This window comes from Solanum pennellii, chromosome 1 (genome assembly GCF_001406875.1).
Source record: "Solanum pennellii chromosome 1, SPENNV200".
Lineage (NCBI taxonomy): Eukaryota > Viridiplantae > Streptophyta > Magnoliopsida > Solanales > Solanaceae > Solanum > Solanum pennellii.
Window position 1 is genome coordinate 5,522,834 of NC_028637.1, and position 6,301 is coordinate 5,529,134.

Consider the following 6,301-nt stretch of genomic DNA (forward strand, 5'->3'; position numbering starts at 1 on the left):
CCCCACCCCCACACCACCACCCCCAAAAATTGTTTTTTGAAAAATATTTTCAATTTCATAAATTATTTTCTACTCTAGTAAAAATAATATATGTCTCTCAAAAACATTTTTCATAAATCAAACACAAAATCATTTCCGGAAAATATTTTTTATGCACCAACCAAACATAAAATCTATTTATTTTCCAGGAAAACATTTTCTAGAAAAACATTTTCCATGAAAACATTTTCTAGAAAAACATTTTCCATGAAAATATTTTCCTTCATACCAAACACACCATATGTCTCTGTGTATGTATAACACATTTACTCCGTTAATTAAATTCTTCTCGATTTCAATGTTGGTTCCAAAGGTTCATCGTCGAAGTTAAATGCTTAATTTAGCTGAGATTTCCACTGAAAAATGCTTTAGGAATAGATTTTCATTTAAACTTCGACATTTCAAGTACACTAATTAGTTATACATATTTAAATATCGACTATTTTATTACCAGAATCAACATCATGTAAATATGTTGCAAAAAACTTTTCAACTCCAACAATTACTTGAAATGGAGATATGTATCTATATATCCAAGCACAACTTGACAATGTCATGACTTACCAACATTGTTTTGGTATGCGCACTAGCAAAATATATTTTGTTTATTAGCGATCGATATAGAGTACGATTAGTTGGACATAAACCAAATCAAACATATACACATACTTTTCTTTTTGGTAATTGTATGATCTTTATTTTTTGCTTTCCTCACAATTTCATACCCATGTAATTACTACAAGCTCTTGGTCATAGGAAATGATGAGTTCAAAATTGTACAAACATTATCAATAATTTTGGTAAGGATAAATTGATTTATCATGATACAGAAGAAAAATAACGTACATACAAAAAATGAAAGACAAACTACGATAGCTTCTCATTAGGAGTTGGAGACAATTGAAGATGCATCAAATTAGGAAGAACTCAATAAGGTTCACAAGTCGAGATCAAAATGAGGGATATTTCAAAGAAGATAGAAAAAAGATTAATTATAAGAGGTATATACATAAAAATCTTTTTGTAACTATTTATCTATTTCACATATTCAAACGAACAATATCATGTTTTGCTCGTGTTAATATATGTTCTTGATCAAATATAGTTGAGTATTTTACTAAGAAAAAATTGCTTCAAAAATCATGTTGGGCCCTTGCTTAGCATATGTAATCCTCTAGTATGATATATGAACTTAAAGATTTTGTATTTAGTTTGAAAGATGAGTGTACTCCTATACTTCTCCCACACATTTGAAAGCAATGTCCGATATATAAGTATCTAGTATACATAATATTGTAATATTGATTGTTATTATATATAAGTAGCTGGTATGCTGAAATTAAATTTTTCACTCGGGGACATAGGATGAATATTGTTGAATAATGACAATATAGAGTTTTATGAATAATTTATCTCTACAAAAATTATTAGTATAGTTAATAGTCTTATTTTAAATATGAATTTGAATAAAATCACTTTATTATTTTAAGTATAGTTTTTCAATTTTCCTAATATCTTTTCAAAACAGACTACAACCAACCTATGTTGGTGCAATTAAAATTCATAAAACTATCTTGTGTTTCATATTGAGGAATTAATTTGGATAAATCATATGTTAAAGCCAAGAGCGATTCAATAAAACATATATTTTTTTACTCTCCATTATTATTGCTAATATGTATATTAATAAGGATTAATTCAAAATGAATAGGATGATGGTCATCTGTTTACAATACAATTTGTTGGATGATTTTGTCTAAAATTTTATTTAGTTATATGAAAGATGAAAATGATTTAATCTAAATTTTATACTATTATCAAATATAAAAGGAACATAATTTTTTATATGTTTCATTATTATTTCAAAGAATATGAAACTACGAAGCAAATTAGCAAACTAGTCATAATCCCTAACTTAATTAGTAAAAATATTAATATATTAATATTTTAAAATAAAATTTTAAAATATTAATATTTTAAAAAATAATTTGTATCCAAATATTATTATTTGTTTTTCATTTTAATTCTCAAAACACTCCAACGTGAAATACATCCACTATCCATTTAGATTTATTTTCCAGGCTTTAATACCATTAAATTTATTTTTCATTTTTCATATTTTCAAAAAAAATTCTCTTTCATCAAATTTTCACCATTATTCTCTCCCTCATTGTTGAAGAAGAACTAACTAGTTCATACCAAATTGTTGAGATCTATCGATTATTCAAGAAATCTCTCAATTAATAAATGTATTTTTGAAGTCATCATTTATTTCGCAAGGTTTCATGAGATTTGTTTGCATAGTCACAAATTAAGTTGAATTTAGGATTGTATGTACTACGAATTTTTCATCATTTTTTTTTAATTTTTATGTTAGTTTGCACTATTTTTTTCAATTTTTTTTTTGTGATTTTGTTTCATATATGAGATTTAATAGATTGTAATTTGTAGTAATCCACATTAGCATTCATACATAATATATTGTTTGACTTTTTTTTATATTTATATTTAATAATTTTGAATTTTGCTTATAGGGTTACTAATACACAAATGAACACAAATTCAGAATTGGATTTGGTGAAAAAAATTAAAAAAGGAACATAGTAGAAAAAGAGCAAGAGAGAGTCAGAAAAGAATGTTGCAAAATTATATTCATACCAGAATAATATTCATATTAATTTTTGTTTGTCAATTGTTTTTTTTTTAGGCGAAATGGTCTGGTGGACCCTTATACTTGTATCAGTTTGTATTCTGAACCCTTTTACTTATCTATTTGTCATATTGACCCTTAGACTCAATAAAACACAATCCATTGACCATGCTTATGTGGCTTTAAGATGACTGAATTGGCGAAAGTGTGTGATTCACACTTCTTAATGCGAGTGAATGACATTTTTGAGTTAAAAAAATTAAAATTATATAATAAATAATTTTTTTAAAAACGATTAATTAAAAATTTCTTCTTCTTCATCAAATATCCCATCCTTTTCACCATTTTCATCCAAAATCTATGGAAAAGTCATCACCACCGTCGTTGCCATTTTGGCCGGCGAAATCGATAAACTTTCTCCATCACTTGTCTACATCTCCACCGCACACCATCACCATTTTCCTTTCCTCCTCCAACCTCCACAAAATCAACAACCTAAGTCATCCCACCACCAGATCTGACCGAAAAACTTCTTCATCGCCATCACTTCGCACCTCACCACCTCGTTCTTCTCTACATTGATCGGTGCCGCCTCTTTCTCTCCCTTACTCCACTGTGAAATAATGGACTCCGGCGATTGCGATTTAGTGCTCCGATGAATACCACTAATGCTGCTTTCTCTCGGCAGTGAATTAATGGACTCAAGTTATACTCGAGATTTGGTAAGTTGATGTTAATAGATTCTGAAGAAGGAAAAAAAAGGTTGTGTTTGGGATGAAAATGGATGAAAATGATTATGAAGAAGGAGAAAAAAAGTTGGGTTTGGTCTCCATGGATTTTGGCAGTGAATTGGGGAATTGGATGTGTGGAGGTTTCATCTTTTTTTATTATAGCTCACGAAGATCTTCACCACTTTTTCTATCATTAAAGAAACATATCAATAGATCAAACAAAACACATAAAAACATATGAAAATGCAAAACATGAAATTGGAGTAATGAAGTTGAAGAAAAAGTTTGAATAGAAAATGGTGAAATAATACTCTAAAATATAAATTAAGATTTTATTATTTTATTTTTTATTAAATAATTTTGATTAATAATTTTGTAAAAATAGTTATGAAATAATTATGACATGGCATTAATATATCTGACGTGGATATGACATGTCATTTATGTGAAGGAGAGTGAGCTACACACATGGTCAGAGGGGTTTAAAAATCTCATTTTGGTTAGGTTCAGGGGTCCAGATGACAAAAGGCTAAGTAGGAGTATCCAAAATACAAACTGATACAAGTACGAGGGTCCACCAGACCGTTCCACCTTTCTTTTACTCATCATTTGCATTTTTATCAAAAACATTGTATTTCTTTTTTAGTTTGTAGTCATTCAAATATGTATGTCAAATGAATTTGTATTTCTTCACCATGGATGTATCCTATTTTTAAACAGTCAATTTGTAAATTTTTTTAGAATATTATACCCATCCTCAATAGATTAAATTATTTTCACTATGCATGTTATTTGTTTCCCAGAATTTTGTATCCTATTTCTTTCATAGTCAGTTTGTATTTATTAGTTTAGAATATTATATCATTCCTCAACAGATTGTATTAATTCCAACATGTATGCTATTTTTTTTCTTCAAAATCTTGTATCCTTTTATAAATTTATTCATATGTAATGATTAGATTATATTGAGATAATTTTTGTAATACAAATAAAAGAAAAATTTATTTGGCAGTTATGTAATACAATTTTAATTATTGAAATACAATTTACAGTTTCTAGAATGAAAGTAAAAAAAAATAATTTTAATTTGAATGGTAAAGTGAGTATATAAAATGCAAAAATTATTGGTATACAATTATAATGAAAACATGACAAAAAGGAAAGTTGATCCAATTGAATGACAAAGGATTTTTTTTGAAATTGCAACGGATGAGAATTTTGAGTGATATGTTCCTTTTAAAAAAATACTATCTCCTTGATTTTGTCCTTTCTAAATAATTGTAATCTTGATAATCAAACAAATTAAAAATACATAAATCAAATACATGGCAATATGGGTGTTTACGGACAAATTTACTTTCGAATAATGTTTTTTGTATAGATTGTGAATGTTATGAAGCTTTACAAAAGGGAAGGCGAAATCTTGAGGATTCGTGACACATGTTTGACTTTTGAGGTATGTTAAGAGTTTTCAGACTTGTTGAGATTAAAAATGAAATAGACAAAGGGGTAAGGGCTAAAGATGGTGGGTCTCGTATCAATGATGTGACAGGCATTGGTATGAGTACCGGTGTTGTAAAAGGGAAAGTTACTACTGTAGAATGTGGATTGTAAATTGAGAATGACAAAGAATATAAGCATTAGCTGATATATTATTGACTTGAAATTCTTGTGTGATTGTGTTTTCTTTATTTAACCCGTATAGTTGTGATAATTGAGGTGGTTATGTATTATGTTGATATTCGACTGATTGAGGTGCATCATCATCCCCTTATTTTAAATGATATTGTGTATATGCATTGACATGAGATTGCGTATAAGTTGGGCACGTAGAGATCTTCCGTGCTGGGGATGGTGAGATGTAAAGATTATAATTTGGGCACGTGGAGATTGTTCGTGCGCAAATTATTTGATTTTATGATAGTGCATTGAGATCGTCCGCAAACACACGTGGAGATCGTCTGTGTCAGTATATGGACCTCGCGAGTCCCCCATGGGTCATGAACTTTCGATGTATTTCCAAGGAGTATCATGTATATACGGTTGAGAGAGTACTGGGTATTCTGAGACATATCATTTCATGGCATCATATTGCATTGCATTGCATCATATCCTTCATTCTTGATGATTATATGTTTTATTTGGTGGTTGGAAAGTACTTGATGTTGGACTACCTCTATTTGATTAAACTTGACTAGCAAATGAGATATAGACTTGTATAATTAAAGAATTGATTTTTTTATATAAACTCCTGCCACTACTTCTTCATTGTCGGTCAATGAGATATACTGAGTACACGTGGTTCCGTACTCAAACTACACTCTTTGTGGTGCAGATTCGATTTTGAGTACGAATACATTGCGTGGAGCAATTTGAGTTCGAGTTTGGAGTGTCTTGGAGTTGTGGTGAGCTGCTTGGCTGTTCCGTGACCCACATCTCCCTCTATCTTTTACTTATTTTGTTATTTTGTATTCAGACATGATATCCCTTATGTTGGATTTGTCATTTTAGTTTCAGACTTGCATCGTATTTTAGAAACTCTTGTACTTATGACACCAATTCTTGGGTACTGGTATGTTTAGCTTTCCGCTATTCATATTTATAAAGAGCTTTATGTTGGAGATTTTCACTTAGAGTGTGTTTGGTATGAAGGAAAACATTTTCTGAAAAATGTTTTTCAATTTTCTCATGTTTGGTTGAGATAAAAGTTTTGGAAAATGTTTTCCAAATCAACTCATTTTCATCAAAATTAAGAAAAATGACTTCCCTTCAAAAATTAAGGAAAACATTTTTCAAAACTCTCCTGCAACTTTAAATTACATTTTTTGGGGGGAAAAACAACAATTTTTTTTAAAAAATCAACCACCCACCACAAACCAGC